At 39.4% G+C, this 17508-nt stretch overlaps 1 protein-coding gene across 3 annotated transcripts in view; it reads right to left on the bottom strand.

Annotated features, from left to right (window-relative positions):
- sema3b (sema domain, immunoglobulin domain (Ig), short basic domain, secreted, (semaphorin) 3B) overlaps positions 1-17508 on the bottom strand; it is a 90847-nt gene that overhangs the window by 29268 nt on the left and 44071 nt on the right. Inside the window, exon 1 of one of the 3 annotated variants that reach the window (XM_026155270.1) lies at positions 58-997. The exons of the other annotated variants lie outside the window; for them this stretch is intronic. The gene's annotated coding sequence lies outside the window, so the exon portion shown is untranslated. Of the gene's footprint in view, positions 1-57; positions 998-17508 lie in introns of those variants that run through there. 3 annotated transcript variants of the gene reach the window in all.

The raw sequence follows: 17508 nt of genomic DNA, 5'->3' as shown, positions 1-17508 counted from the left end.
ATTGACTTTACGGACTTAAATGGTGATCTTACTGGAACAGAGTCCAAATTAACTTACCTGCCTATCCGTTTCCAGGGGAACCAAATTCCACAGGAGTTCAGAACATTCCAGGTCGGGATCAGCATCCACCTGAGCCCAACATGCCTCTGGCAGCGCAGACAGTATCCATTGTTACCACACTGTTCTGTTTCATTTTACTTTCTCATAGTCTTTCCTCTACTTATATGCAGAAATCACTGAACACAAACCTTTTCAGTTTTTGTTGCGTGCTTTCAAAAACCCATTCCCAAGATTTTTCATATCTGATTTAAGCAAGAAAGATAAGACAAGTTATGGAGTAATGAAAAAACAGTTACTGACCAGTCCAGAAAGTGAGAGCTGAGATCAGCTAAACAGGTGGAAATACCTGAAAAATACTTTTAAGAAATCTGATTAAAAAAAATAGAAAAAAATAATTTATTTCCAGTTATGGGAATGGTGCATGAACAGAAAGAGAATAACAGCAGAGTTCCACTGTGGTGCAAAATATGTCCAGTGAGTCTTCAAAAAGTCCAAAAAGTAAGTAAGTGAAGTTAAAAAGCAGCAAAGCGAGATCTGAGTATTCCCCCTGCCTGCAGTCAGCTCCACTGATGAACGGCTGCACTTCAGCTCTACTTACAAAAACACACAAGCCTGTACACACACATAAAACTCTTCTTAACACATGCATGCAAGGAGTTCACACATACACGGAGTTTTCGCAGCAGCTGAGCAGAGTAGACTTGCTCAGAGGCAGAGCGGGCTGGGATAATGGACTTAATTCAAGGGAGGGAGAGAGAGATAGAGGGAAAACGTGAGAGAGAGAGAGAGAGAGAGAGAGAGAGAGAGAGAGAGAGGGAGGGGTTGAAGAAAAGGTGGGAGGTTAAAGGAGGGGCGTCAAAGGGGGCAGAGACACACACTGAGCTGTCCGTAGTGTGTGTGGATATGCTACTGTGTATCTGTGATGGGACCTGGCTGAAACGTTTTCTTTTTCAGAGTCCATCATTACCATTACCAACATTTTTTCCACTGTTTCAGGTTAAACTGCTTCCACTTATTCTACAGCTGTTCTAATGCAGCTGTTCTAATGCAGCTGTTCTAATGCAGCTGTTCTCAGTCTTTTTCTGACACGCAATGCTTCAGAAGCCAAAAGCCTCGCCACCCACCTGATAATTTCTTTAGAACTGATGTTAAAATTTTGCTTAAATATAGTTGGCTAAACCAGTTTTCATACAAAAATACATACTTGTTCAATTGAATTTTACCATTTTTTTTGCCTAGCCATCGACACCCAACCTGAATGGCTCTCTGCAACACCAGTGTGGCCCAGTCCACGGTTTGAGAGCTACAGGTCTAATGGTATGAGCCTTAAGAATTCATGCTACCAGCTGTTATCCCAATAAACCAGTCAGATTTTCTTCTTTTCACATTGCTTTTGCGTTGCATTTTGTGACATTCTATTAAAAACTGTTTGGTTTGGTTTGGTTTGGTGCGTTCCTGGTGTTGTTACATGCACATAAACATGCGAGCTCAGGTGAGCCTTGAAACAGGGTTATATGTGCTGTGAGACGTGACTTGACACTTACAGTGAATGACTCATGGCTTGGTTTACTGATGCATTTAGATAAGAGATCAGTTAAAGTCACTATAAACACACAGAGAAACAGAGATTTCCAGATACATAAGAGTGACTCAGGCTGATGCGGAGAACACGTACGCTGAAGCTGGTAAGAGGGTAATTGGCACACATTTATAGAACATGAGGGTTTACATCATTCAGACACATATCAGAGTTGAAGCTTTGGTCAACCATTCATGATGCCCGGGCTTTTGAATACACAAATTCATAAATATGCTTCTTTTTTTCAAACAGCTTACATGTGTTTTAGGTTTACAGATGGACCAAAAATGTATATTTTGCAAAATCTTTAGTGACAGTCTTTGATGTGATGGTGGGCTCAGAAGCCTTGTCTTCTCTCTCTCTCTCTCTCTCTCGCTCTCTGGGGTCAGTCTCTATATGGTAAGCTACAATGTATTCCTTTGATACATTTTCACGGGGAAAAAAGTATAAAAGCATTCATTCAACTGCAACAACTCCTCCAGGACGATGTTTTCGTCCGTCCATTCAAACAGAACGGTCAGTACATCCCAAATACTCCAAGGCAGGACCAGAGCGTTGTTGGAGTTTGGTCATTTCCAAAGGCTTTTTAATGTATTAAGCTAATCACAGAGCTTTCACAGCCTCCTTTCAAAAACCTGAAAGCTCACAGAGTTTCACTTTTGACAATTTAGATGTTTGATACCGATAAAAGATGTGAGTATGTAGTTAAATGTAATTCCTGACATACAGGATTTTCAACAAGGACATACAAGACTTCAAGTTACTACTGACTAGCTGGAAATACAGTGCAAACTGACTGATTACAGTATATGACTTCTATCTGCATCAAATGTTTCCTTCAAGAAGCCACTGAAACTTCAAGTTTGGAATTCAATTCTAATTTAATTTACTGCTGTTAAAGTCAATCTCAGTAAGAGTAGCTACACTTTAGAGCTGAGCTAATGGAAATTCTAATAAACAAAGAAATAAATGAAAAGTTTTAACGAGAGAAGTTTTTACCAAGGCAGTACAAACTGATGCCTTGCTAACTAGGTGGGCAGGACAGTCGCAGAGGGTGCCATTTCTTTATTTAGTTAGTTATTTTTTCAACTTCTAATGTAGGAGGTTTTTTTGCCCATCAGTAAGATATTTCACTCATAAGATGTAAAGCACTCTGTAGGGCCTGTCTACTGAAAGTGTAGCACTCACAGTCACATTGTGTTGTGCATCTTCTTCTCTGTTGTCCCACTCCTTTAGTCTTCATTCCAGTCACAGGTGGCATACTGTGCCTGGCAACCCTGACCCACACACACTCATACACTCTCTCACACACCTAGAAAACCCCTTTCACCAGGTCATGGGTCTCACATTAGGGGTTCACTGAAGTTTGTGTGTGTGTCTTGTCTCCCTGATTGCTCGCAGTTTTACAAACAATGCACACTTATCTTCAGCGCTTTAAAGACTTTCATGCACACTGCCATGAGTACAATTAAAGCTATATGTATGTTTTCAGCCCACCGCCCGCCCCCTGCTGACCCGTCTGTCATAAACTAGTCTGATGTCTCTACAGGCTGTGCAGTGAGCTCTGTGTCCCAACAAAGGCTTTTGTCCCAGCTGAAGCTTGTGAGCTATTGAAGATGAGGGCTCAGTTTCCTAATAGCGTCTTAGTGAATCTTTGTTTTATTACAAGTCACTGAACTGAAATGATTTTTAGATTGCCCGGGATCACCATCAGACAAGTGTCTCCCACGCAGGGGTCTTCATTGTGCTCTGCAGTGCTGTGAACAAGTATTTGGCCCATTTGGAGATCTACGTTTCTTTGCATATTTGTCACACTTAAACGTTCCAGATCAAAGAAGCTTTACTATTAGGCAAAGATAACCAGATGAAATACAAAATGCAGTTGTTAAATTGTGAACAGTGGCACCAAGAGCAACATCTAAAGCACTGCAGGCCTCACTTGCCTCAGTTAGTGTAGTCTACATGATTCAGTGATAAGAAAGAGACTGGGCTCAAAGGAGAAAAACCACTGCGGACCAAAAACAACACAAAGGTTAATGTCACATTTGCCAAAAAAAATATTCTTGATAATCCCCAAGACTTTTAGGAAAATATTCTGTGGGCTGACAAGACAAAAGTTGAACTTTTTAGAAGGTTTGACTCCAGTTACATCTGGTGTAAAACACAGCATTTCATATAAACAACATCATAGCAGGGTGGTGGTAGTGTGATGGTCTGGGCTGCTTTGCTTCTTCAGGACCTCCTATAACTCGCTCTAACTGATCCAAACATGAACTCCTTACCAGTTATCTCAAATGCTCGACTGCAGTTCTGGCTTTGCAGGTTTTACACTTAATGAACGTAATCATCTAAAAAGTGTTTTGTATTTACTCAGGTTATCATTGTCTAATACTAACATTTGTTTGATGATCTGAAACAAGTGTGACAAACTATGAAATCATAAATAATTAAAAAATGCTTCTTCATGACACGATGCTTATTACTCGCAGTAAAATATAGATACAGGCAGTAATTTAGATTCAATAGTTTGTTACAAAAACAGGGTTTGCTGAGCTAAAGTGTGTTAACTGGATTGAGTTTCATAAGCTGAGGGTGGGATTTGGTTGTGTTAGTTTCATGTTGTGTAATCAGACTGGAGAGCCTAGGACTTAATTCGGCTATTGTATGTATTTAAGACCATTTAAGCAGTGCACGTTATGTGGGCATGATTTCTAATTTGACTATAATGAAATAATTAATTATACTTTGACAGATGTTCCTTTCATACATAGTTATTCATAGAGCGACACATTATTTCTAATCCTCGCCCTCATGAAAGATTTCTTAATTTGATGAATCAGAAACATTTATAGTGTTTTTGAAATATGCTTAGTGCATATTTTATGACACAAAAATATTTATCTTTTTCTAAGATTACAGAAATGGATCCACAGACTCCTGGTTTCTTAGGATGATTAATTAACTTTACCATGTCTCTGTGTTATATAAAGCACCGTATTTATGATGGACGGCATGATAAACCATGACCACCAAAAGCTAACACTTTGAATTACATCAGTCCTGAAAAAATAAGAAGAAATTGCTTAAGCCTGCATATATATCACCTTTATATTGTAGAAGATTGTAGTTTTTAGATGTAGTTTCTTTATGGAAACATGTTACTCAGCTGTGAGAACAGCACTAATACTGATGTGGAACAACAGAAGCTGCCTAAAGCTCTGCTGCCTACAACTTCTGGTGCTTGAAAAAAGTACAGCCAGGCTAGAGTCTGGCTTCTTGTCCTTAAGGCCAAACCCCAGAATAAGTCTGCAAGGTAGCCAGATTATTTAATGGCATGAGGCATCCACACTACTAATATTAATGTAGCGATGAAACATTTCTGAGGAAGGATTTCTGAAGGAAACTGTAAAGAAACCAGCCAGAAACAAAGAAAATCTGCCAGTGCTTCTACACTTCATTGAAGTTCATGACGCCATACTGACTTTAAAAGGTGCACCCATTAGCATGAGTGCTGAGGGAAGCAGTGGGTTGCTGTTGGAAGGAAATTACTTGGCCAAATATTGAACCTTGTGGTAATTTCAACAATCTTAACAATAAAATGCATACATGTTCAATGCAGCAGTGAACTTCACTGGTCCTGGGCTTTACAGGGCATCTTATAGCTGTGTCCAGTTTGAGCAGCTTCCTGTTTCTCAAAAGAGAAGGCAAGCACTGGCAAGTAACTCATTTTAGTTCAGTTAACTGGACATGGCTTTTGAAAAATCTTAATGCATCTGGTGAATTGTCACTAAATTGTCACACAGTTGCAATAAGGCCACATGACCGTTTAACAGATGGTCGAGTGTTTATCTGAAATCGAGACTGGAGAATTGTTTCAGCAGAGGCTCCTTTCCTACTTATAGATGAAGATGGGTGAGGAACCCAGAATAAAACTTCACGCACTTTTTGGCATTCACTGCGACCAGTGACCATACATCCATTCTCCTAAACAACTCTTTCAATTTATCTGGAAACTGAGACGAATTTGCACACGTGCATTACACTGCTGCTGCACCCTGACGTGGAATGTTATGAAAATCCTCGAGGACAGATGCACGGTCCAATAGACTCTTCAAGAGTAACAGGAAACAATAGTTTCAATTGGCCTACATCCACAGTGGACCAACCGTACCCTGAAAACTGATCTGAGACTAGAGTGACACCTGCTAGCGGCGTCGCATCATAAACATTTGCTCAACAGATGCATAAATATGAGGGCCGAGATGCCACGGCTGCAAAAGTAGAGCATAAAAATAACACTGATCCAAAACAAGAGCTTTGCTTTTTCTCTTTGTGTTTTGAAGGCTATGTGCGTGTCGCGCACTGACCCAACATAAAACAAATGCCAGGACTAAGTGCACTATTAGCGTCATTACAACTGTTGAGTCCATTCTGCCAGTTGTATCGCCATACCGATCTTATCTATTTGCATGTGTGTGTTTGCGTATGTGTGAATTTATGTTTAAAAGCAGGAGTTGAACCATTTGTCTACTGTTCAGCAACACTTGTAGCCATATACAAGTGTTTCTAAACAGCAGAAAACTCCCATTCTTGCTGGGAATTATGGTTTTTACTACGACTTGAAATAAAACAAAGATGATAAAGAAAAAAAATGAACAATAGAGCCTAGGGGAAAAAGAGAAGATAAAAAAATTTGGATCTGTCTTTATGTTCATGTTAGCTAACTATTAGCTGTATTATATGTGCCCCAGTGGGTTATCCATGACACGGTCCCCTGACCTTCTGACACCGTAGGGATTACGGGGGCCCCACTGGGAAAGTGGCAGGAATGAAAGAGAGAGAGAACGAGAGCGAGAACGAGAGAGAGTTACAGTTAGAGGGATGCTAGCTTCCTTTGGGGCACAAACCTGTAATCCTCCCTTTTTTGCTTTGATGTGATCACACCCAACTGAAAGGATGAAGGAGGGCGGGAAGTGGGGTGTGTGGTGTTGGAGGACTGGTGGGTGTGGGGACTGACTGGAGTGCCAGGAGGCTCAGAGGTGGGACACACACACACACACACACACACATACACACACTCTCACAGGCATGCAGTCACACACCATCTGGTTCAGAGGGTCATCGGGTGGATAAGACCACCATCAAACATAAGCAAGGCTCTGGTGACACATTTTCACACACACACATTCACATAGTGAGCAGGCTCTGGAGGTCACCGACTGGATTACAGCACCTTGCATGACCAAGGCTTTGTCTTTTTCACACAAATATAGTTTTACACACACACACAGCTTGACAGCACATCAACTACTTCTCAGTGGAATGCACATTTCTGCACTAGTTCCCACCACTATTAAATCTCAATGACTAATCGGGAGATAATGAAGGTCTAGTTCAACTAGTTTTGGACAAAAAGATAAAAAAATATATATATTAAAATCATTTTCAGTCAACATTGATTGTGACAGTTGCTATTCTGCACTGAGGGCACATGTCGCAGTTGATGTATTATTTTTTTAATGTAATTATAAGTTTTGGGTTGTGCGCTCTGTTATTGGATTGTCACACTGACAGTTGAAATACTGTATTATGATGAATCAGCATACTCACTAAGACATCGGTGCACAAAATCGGACTAAAGGTACTAGTTTTTTTATTAAATACAGACGAATGTTACAGTCATATTTACAGGCACAGGGTGCTTCTGAGCCAGATGTTCTACAAAGGGCCCTGTAATTCTGAGCTCCACTTTAATCAAAGTGGTGCTGTCGGTGCACTGTTACTATTTCGGAGGAAAATTCTACAGATCACAGTGAAGATTGGATAAAAGACAAAAAATGGGGAAATCACCTACTTAAAGACAGCCTTGAAACTTCAGCCCGCACGCAGACAGTCAAACACACATTTTTTAGAAGCCCGCACATGTATCAGTGCCTGCATGCTATAAAATGATGCCACAAGTTATTTTTATTTACACAGAAGCTTTGAAATTCTGCCTTTAATATTCTGAATATATTTCTCATATCATGCCTGTCGCATGGTCCATTCATATACATCTCATACACATACCTCCTCCTTTTGTGATTCAACTCAACCTGTTCCTCGAGTCTGATGTGAATCTCTGTGATAAAAATGAGGATGCAGACTTTTTCTAGTACAGAAAATGTTGCTTCTAATGAGTCACTGCGGCAGATAAGATCAGCGAATTCTGCTTTTAGCACACATTTCACATAGTGCCAAATATGTTAGTGGATGTTACATGTATATATTAGGATTAAAAGCAAATCTGTAGGCCAGCATTTGCTCATTAAAATGAAGAATATTTTCTCTGATAACTGTAGTGATTAAATGAACCAGTGGTTGCAGCCGATCTGGGATCTGTAATATCGTCCCACGGACATGTCTTTTTATTACAAAAGTTGTCCAATTGACAAGCTGTTGTTGACACAAATTGAGACTTAGAGGGACTTGGATTGCAGAGACAGTTTTGCTGACATACAGGCTGAAGGAAATGTGGCACGCAGATACTACTGCAGTACTGCTGTGCTGCCTCGTTAGAACCTGAGCCGTGACAGCAGTGAGCAGATCCAGTGAAATGATTCCTGATCCTGATGGGCACTGAGCCACCCAGACAGGCCACTCTCAGCATCTTCGAGGATTTATCACACACTCACATAAACGCAGCCGCATGAAAAGACACACTTTCTTGAGGGGATGTGGAAACACTAGAATGTGCAGTTATTAGTGTGACAGTTTGCACATTTGCCCCACCCCAGAGAAAATCTAACAAGCTAAGTAATGAACAGATCTAATGGCACCAGCTGACAAAGTTGCTCAATTTAATATGTATAAGTAGAACAAAGTACTGTATGAATGCCATTTTCAATGGGTGAATATAACTTGCAATAAAAAGTATTTATTCAGTCACACTACAGTGAAAATAGGACAGAAACCTGAATCACTAGACAGACAGTACTCATCCACTGATTGAATCATATTTATCTGTATTCTGCAAATTGATTCGAGTAGACGGGCAACCAGCTGGTTCCAACAGCGTCTTGGTGATCACTTTTAATCATGATTGCACAAGTCCCTCAGTTTGTCAGTCACAGACAAATTGTCAAAGGTCCGCAAATAACTCCATTATAAATGCAGACATATAATGCAGAGTTACTCTGCACTGATGGGCAAGACTCATCTCTGACTTAAACTGGTTTATTCTGATTATTTCTGCATGAAAGAAAGGTTTCTAAGCATCTGCATCATTTTTATGTTAAGCCTGTTTCCATCTGTGGGGAAATTTCTGGATTTTTGTTTTAAATCTATGAAGTTTTTCCTGAATTCTGAATAAAAGTGGTCTATGCAGATTTCTCTTTGCATTTTCTTGATTTATCACAATTATTTGCCATATTTTTAGAAACAGGATGCATGTAACTGACCGTATTCAATCATAGCAGACTTACTCAGTCTTACTGTAGTTTTACTGCTGTCTCAATCGCAATAATTCTGGTCATCCCACAAATTTTAATAATGTGTATTAGTCCTATTTTTGCTACTGTGTGACAGTTTTGCTTTTCAGAATTTTTATTAAAGCTTGAAATTTTTCTTCAGTGCCACTAAATACATATATAAACACAATGAAGAAATGTCTCTGTACAGCTTGGCTATACCTTACAAAATCCCTTTTTTAATGAAGTGTATTATAATTAACCACATTCTGAGTAACTGAGTGAGTTTACTATTCATAATCCAATTTCCCGATTTCAAGGTTATGCATGCTACATGCTATTATATACGGAAGAGGATTAGGGCCACTGGAAAAAAAAAGTGGGCACATCTTTTTTTTCCTTCTTTTCTGAGAAAAAATTCAGAATTCTGACTTTAATCTCAGAATTCTGAGATTAAAGTCAGAAATATATATATATTTATAATAAATATATATATAATGCATTACAACCCATTTTCAGTACCTTACACTGTGAACAAACCCTTGACTTTCACAAAACTTGACATGCCAGACGCAGAGGGCCAGAGGGCAACATTGAAGGGCTTCAGCTTTTCATAATCAAAATTTCACTTTTCTGTAAATTAGGCAGTCAAAACAGCTGCTCACAAAACAAACAATTAGACAAAAACACGCATATACACTTATTTCTCAGGTGCACTGACAGCTGTCTGTGTCTGTCAGGGAAGAGAAATCCCCACCATCAACCAGTAATTGAGGATAGTTAGAGGGGGAGAAAAAAAGTGTGTCGAATGAATAAAGGAGTGGGTGGGAGATGCAGGAATGGATGAGTGGAAGGTTAAATGAAATGTAATAGTTATACAATTATTATTAAGGCCACCCATAACGTATGTGGAAATATAAAGACAAATACATGATAATCATTCATCAAATTGAAAAATTAAGAAAGTATGTAAATAAAATAAAAAAGGAGAGACTTGCTGCAGACTTGTGCGCCTGTTGTGTTACATTTTAAAATGTCCACCTCTCCCGCACTGCAGGGCTTTTCACTGCTGAAGGTGGAAACATGTCATGACACACGAGTTTCCTTGGTGATATCCATCCTAGAGCGAACACAACTCTGTAGGTCGACCACTAATGCACTGACAAGGGCATGATCTTGCACCAGACCGCCACCCATTAACACAGGCAGCTGTTTGTTCAAATGCACAGCCAAGGCGCAGTTTATGCTGCAGGCAATCGAAGGATATTTCTCTGTGATGTTGAATACAAACTTTACTTGTACAGCAGAGGTCTTAATCTTCAAAACCTAAAACATTTCAGTTTCAGACTATTTTATTTCATGGTACTGTAAGTAATATCATGTGAACATTTCAAGGCCATTAATTACTGTCTTACTGCAGGTCAGAATGGTTACAGAAAAATACGCAGCAGTAATACTGGGTTTCTCTGAGTTTTTGAGACCAAGTTCTAATTCAGGAAGACAGCAGTTAACATCTGCATAGGAAAACATGTATCTACTAAAATAAATAACTTCAAATCCAAAAATGTACTTAGTAAACATAGCACTGCCAGAAAGCTTCCCTGGCAGCACAAGAGAAATAAAGAGTTATATTGCTAACCTCATACATACATGTTAGGGGTTACAATCTGACACACAAAGTATCTAGTAGTGCATTAAATATGGGCACCAAAAAAACTTGCATAACACCAAGCAGAAGTTTGAAAAATCAAAATGTGAAAACACTGTTACCATGCTAAGAAACTTTCTTTTGCAGCGGTGAACACAACGCTCTGCCTCACAATGTTTTTTAGCTGCTCTTTATTGTATGCAGATGATACAGTTCTTTTCTACTCTACATTCCATCAGCAAGTCTACAGTAAGCCAACAGGATCATGGTTTAATTCGTCCCTAAACTCCCCTCATGCTCTTTGTGCTATTTCATAAGAGAAGATCTCCAGCAAATAATTGGTACTAATAACATCTGACAGCAATAGAGTTAAAGTATTTGCAGTGATTTTTAAATCTGTGTGTCAACCTCACTTGCGCCACTTGGCATTAATGTTCCTTTAGAGTGCAGCATGTTGTCTTTGCCCGAACTGCTTTCTCATGCATGAATTTGATTTACAAATTATTATCCCTCTGCTCCCTTAAGCAGACACTTGCTCTTTTATAGTAGAAGCTTTTGGTTTTTGAATCCCACTCACTGCAGCTGCTTAAACGCCAAAGGACACTTTGTGTGTCGCCAGCATTTGGCACGCTAGGAATAGAATGGGGTGGACACACTTGATGTCTGATTGTAGAGAAATAAAGTAAAAAAAAAAGTAAGTAACCTTTTCTTCTTTATTATGTTCAGCACACCATCTTTTTATTCTGTTGACTGGCAATGACAACTTCTCACACAACCAAGAATTTAACAAAGTCATAATGAGAATTTGCAGAAAATTTTCCACATGTTTAGGATTTGAATGCCCCTCAAATTTTAAGACCTTGTACAGATCCTGAACAGAGAACAAAAGATTTTTATCATCGTGCAGCTGAGTGGCAAGGCTGTTAAAGGAACTATTGAGTCCATATTTATTCCAGACACGAAGCAGGGCAAATAGAAGTCTGTCAACCAGTTTGACAAACACACAGACACACTGTACAGCAGTAGAGGACATAAGGTGAGATTTTGGGTTACCGGGGGAACAGGAAATCACCTCATTATTGCAGGGGTAACAGCTGTCATTAACATAAACACTCCCCCCCAAAAAAAGAACCACATGATCACCCACTGATGTCTAAACACACCAAAAATCTGGAATCCATATATTCTAGAAAAAAGTGTTTACCAACTTTCATTTTCATCTTATGCCAAACTTAGATAAAGATAGAAAAACATGTTCTGCGTTGGACAAGCATATCACTTCAAGCTGTCCGGCCACAGCTGGCTAACAGGAGGCTTTACTGAAGCATCACATAAGTAACTCTGAGTTAAGGAAAGTTACAAATGTGGTGCTTCTGCTCGTGTCTGTAATCTTGTCATCTTTGTGTTCCTTTGATTATAAAATAAGTCAAATATTTCCTGCCTCATTCATGTGTCCCAGCTATTTTAAGACTAAAATTTATGGAAATACCCTTGCTGCTTCTATTTCAAGAAGAACCTGCTAGTTTATTCTATTTATGGTGCTAAAGTGGGTTAAATATACAAGTATATAATGAAATTATTTCTACACCACAGCATCTGTCTGCAGGCTCCCTCCATGCCTCCTGTTTGAGGTTCCAGGTAGCCAGCCAAGTGGAGGAAGATTAGTGTGTTCTAAGTAATAGGCTGCCCTAACCAAACAAACTGTCATTTCTCTCTGTTTTGGCTGAAAATCTTCTCTTTCCTCCCCTTTTTTTTTTTGTCCCTCCTGCCACTCCTCCCCTCTTTTCAGAGCCAACGTGTCAAGGAGAAAAAAAACAAAGCTGTTTAAACTTGGAGCAGGGAAGGAGGAGAGGAGAAAGGTACAGAGGGAGGCAATGCTCAAATCCTATAAAAATAATATTTCTTCCAGCAAAATGGTTAATCCTCTGTAGAGTCATCTTGCTGCAAAAATAGGTAAGCATAAAGTTTCGCCAATGATGTGTCCTACCTTTACACATGTCATACACATGTCATAACTTTTCATAACTAGAAGTCCTCTGGTTCAGACTACAGACTAATCCTCACTGTTTAATTCGCTTTTCCTAACATCTTTTCAACACAAGAAACACATCTTAATAGTAAAGTAATGACACCAAATGACCTTTAAGAATCAATGCTAGAAATAAAGTGGATGCGGCATGATTTAGAGTTGGCATCCTGAATATAAGTGTTAGTGGCAAGAACAGCACAAACCATCTCAATTATTGCACAGAACACAGCAGTCAATCATAAGATTTAAGAGCTGTATTACTTCATAATTTTCCACAAACATGCCAGGACGGCAACATTACACCCTGCCTAATCTGCTGCACGATCTTGTTTGGACTATTTCTATTTCCCTCTTGCATTTCTCAACAAGTGAGTGAAGTCAATATAAACACGTGCATTGAACGTGAGTGTTTTTTTTAAGTCAGTCAAAATCTTGGATTTAAACGTGAATCTGTATGGCAAATATAAAAGAAATGGAAATGCAAAAATCTGCAGACCAGAGGGAAAAACATGGCAGGCACCAATCAAAATCTAGGTCTGGTCTCAGTGTGGTGTCACGACCACACTGGGACAGGACACACTGACTCTTCAAGTCAGCAAACAGCTTTACTGTCACCGTCAGGATGGGTCACACGTAATAAACATCCGACAAACACACGCACAGTCCTTCATTTTAGCTTTTAAATAGACGAATTTCACATTTCTTTTGAAATAATCAGTTCAGTCAGGTTGGAAGTAAACATAAAACTTGGAAGACACTCCCTCAGAACCTATACAGAGACTTCGTTTCATCCAGCAGCTGCAGGGTCTCTGGAGGCCATCTGTCTCTGATTTAGTGCCATCCTTTCATAGTGTCAGTATTCTATCAAAGTTGAGTTCTGTGTGCAGCTCTCGCTGAATTTTGTTGAGTGGATCATTTATGGAACACCCAGATGTTAGCAGTTTTTAAAGGTTTCAGTGAAATAATTTTATCCAAAAAAAAGGATTTTTTATTTGGGAGGAAACGCAAGTAAGGACACCTGGACACGACACAAGACCTTTCAGTAGTGCCTCACATGGTACGTTATCCCCTTTTCTGTATAAATGAAACCACAAAGCCATTTTCACCAACACACTGCAGCCAACTTGGCTGAAGCGACTACTCCCGAGCACATTAAATACACAGCCTGCAACCTCCCTCCTGCGACCGCAGCACACCCGCTCCCATAAAAAACATAACAGTACATCTTCGCCTCATGTGCTTTTGCTTAAATATGAGTTGCCATGTTGGCTACAATTTGTTGGCTATATCTCTCTTCCAATACGATGCACACAATCTGAATTAAACACATAAGAGATAGAGCAGATGACGTGGATAAAGAGGAATGTGTGTCTGCGTGTATGGGAGATGGGTTGTTTTTAGTGTCAAGATCATTTTCAAACTTGTGGGGACCAGTGTTGGTCAAGTTACTTGAAAAGAGTAATCAGTAACTCCCCCCAAAAAGTAATCCCGTTACTTTACTGATTACTTATTTTCAAAAGTAATTAATTACTTAGTTACTTAGTTACTTAGTTACTTTTTAAAAACACGATTTACAACCTGAAGAGGTGATAAAGTGATAGATCTTTCAGCCCAATTCTACTTTTTCTACATAATCCATCATACAAAATGTAATCAAATGGAAAAGTCTCTTTTTTTAACTTGTTTTATCAGTTTTAATCTTTTAACTTTATGCATCAAGCAAAAATTTAATTATATGCAACATTCTGTGACTTGAATAAATTAGTTTAACATTTAAACCTATTTTCTGCACATTCCAGCACATAAAATAAAATGTTTTTTGTGTTTACACTCACTCTTTCAAACAGATGCAAGTAAAACACAGCAGAAAATAAATAAAGTCAAAGACTCAGCGGTCCTTTTGCTCTATTTTCACCTGTAAAGCAGGAGCAGGGTAGGCGGAGGGTTACCCTGGTGTAGGTGTGCTGCGGTCAGTTGAAGAATCCGCGCGAGTGTCTCTGTGAGTTTCCCATCACGTCGTAGCTACTCGGTGCTTGCTCGGAAGTTTAGGGGTTTTTTGCTGTAAAAAGAAGTTTTCTTCCCACGCACGATGGACGCTAATGTTTTTGTCACTTTTTATGGAATCAAACTCAAAGTAAGGTCAGTACTTCCACACTTTAAACGCTGCACGCTCATACTCTCTCCCGCACTCGATATATTATCCATTGTTGATCTGCACACAGCTGCTGTCACCAACGTCGCACTTGCTTACGTCACTGTCATGAGACATTCTCGCAAAAAAAATCACGGTTTTAGTAACGCAGTAACGCAGCGTTCCTACGGGAAAGTAACGGTAATCTAATTACCGATTTTGCAATAGTAATCCCTTACTTTACTCGTTACTTGAAAAAAGTAATCAGATTACAGTAACGCGTTAACGCGTTACTGCCCATCTCTGGTGGGGACAGCATTGGAAAGTGATGTTGAGCTTTGCCTAAGACCCAATCAGGAAGCGAAGGTTTGGTGGTCACTTCACTGAGTTCAAAAGCATCAGTTTCTTCATGTCTACACATGAACAAAGTCAACACAGTTTCCAAATAGCTTCATGCTTCAAGCTGTTTTTCTGCAAGCTCAGTTTTCAGTTTCCTTAAAAAAGTGTCTACCTTTAAAAATAGACAAAGTTTTGTTTTTAAAAAATTCTGATGGACATGTGGACAGGTCTTAAGGTTACAGATCAGTGCGGTTCATTATTTACATTGTGGGGATAGATTTTTATCCACCTCTGGACCATTTTTAGTGTTGCTACTATTTCTGGATCTCTCTGTGGAAGTCCCTTGCTCTCCAGCTGTGTCATAACTGTGATGCCTGAAATCCATTTTTACTTTTACAGCATGGATGACGTTGCAGAGAGACAAATCTGATGAGGATGCTCCTAGTCTCAGGCCTCATTTGACACACTTCATTTGGCTTGATAGTGTGGACCCTTTGGCAAGTTGGTTGCCAGAGGTTGAGCGTGAAGCACGCCTTGCATTCCCAAGTGCACAGGTCATCTGGTAGGAGTATAAATAATCACAGTCTGACTCAAACGGTTTGCAAATATTGCTGTCTAATTTCTGAACACAGGTTATCAAAACATTACAATCAAAACAAGTCTGCAAATCTTTCTTTTTGCAAAAGGGACTCAAGACAGCTGGTTGCCCACTATACTGTATTCAGACTATTTTGCTTTATAAGAGGAAGGTTGATGAGCAGTTGTCATTTTTGCAGTTTAATTGCCATCTTGCAGCAACTTTGTCACTTTTGTGGAGATACTTATGAATTTCTCTTTCAGTTCGAATCTCCGGTTGGGCTCTGGCTGTACATAGTTAATTTCGATACTTACAGATTTCTAATTATCATTTATATATATAACAGATTGTATGTAATTGCCATGTTAATAGACCCCATTCAGCTGCTTCTGGCATCAGACTGACAGCAGACTGACTCAGTCTTATTGCTCCTTTAATGCTGTGTTGATGCACAAAAATTGGCATCAAACTGCAGGCGGTTGCAGACCTCTTCCTTGTCTTCAAATGCAACAAGATCTTAAGTTCAGTGCAGAACTTTTTGCTGTGCCATGTTCTCCAACAAATGGTTTCTCTAGTGTGATTGCAGCAGGAGTGAGCTGTGTGTGTCATCTCAAACATCTGTTCTTCATTAGTGGGATTCTCCCTCTGATATTTTCTCTGTCCTGCTTTCTTTCTTGCTGCACGCTCCTCTGTTTGCTTCAGTATTTTCTACACTACACTCACTTTCCCCTTTGGCATCTGTGCTTTGACCATTTATCATATTCCGAGCTTCTGTTCTCTCCAAAACCACAATCTGATGTGATGAATTTTAGGAATGATTTAAATTAAAGTGATTAGGATAAACTTCCCCAAAGAAAATATTTAATGTAACATATAATATTCAACACAGGTTCCTAAAAGACTCTGTGCTGACAACCAGTAACTAGGGGGTTACGATCTCAAAGCCGCTTGACGTAGGTAAGCTTACAGAGGATGAAATGCGATGCACAATATGTTACATTAATTTCCCTTTTCAGATTTTTCCACATGATAGATAACTGGCACGAGCCCAGAAGTGGTAAATTTCAATTTTCCACTCAAGCTTTCAGACGATGTTATGACAGTGTGTGTTCCTTCTGCGTGTGTGTGTGTTGGATGCAACCTCACATAACCCTTGCATATGCTGAGTGTTTTAGGATATTGAAAGAACATTGCCTGTGGTTTACCAAGACTTGGTCAAAGCCCTTGAAATAAAAAATGTGAATTTTCAAGATAGAGATAATGAGCCAACATATACATTCTTTCTTTTACCGCAAACTTTTTCATGTAATGCAGCACTGTGCGATTGTGTGATTAGCTTGCTTGCTAGGGTCTGTCTCATTTGTAAATGTTTTTTAGTGGCTTTAGTCTTTATTTCTATTTTTAAAGATGTAAAACAGTTACATATAAGCGGTTTGGCTCATCAAGTATCCAATAAACAAAGTTTTCAAGCATGCTAGCGTGTTCATGTTTTCCCCGCCCTTTTGTGCATCTCACGAGTGTAACTTTCGCAAAACCATCACATGGTGGGCTTATTCTAAATCTAAGACTAATTCATAAAAGGAGATGCCCCATGAGTGATGTCCCACGTGTCAAGGCCACCACAGCAAACTGATAGCGAGCACGTTGGTCAGCACAGCAATTCGCCCGCAAATTGCTTCTCCACCATTATGTTTAAG

This window comes from Astatotilapia calliptera, chromosome 20, assembly GCF_900246225.1.
Source record: "Astatotilapia calliptera chromosome 20, fAstCal1.2, whole genome shotgun sequence".
In the NCBI taxonomy this organism is placed as follows: domain Eukaryota; kingdom Metazoa; phylum Chordata; class Actinopteri; order Cichliformes; family Cichlidae; genus Astatotilapia; species Astatotilapia calliptera.
The sequence above is the reverse complement of the archived record's forward strand: the minus strand, read 5'-3'. Positions and strand labels throughout refer to the sequence as shown.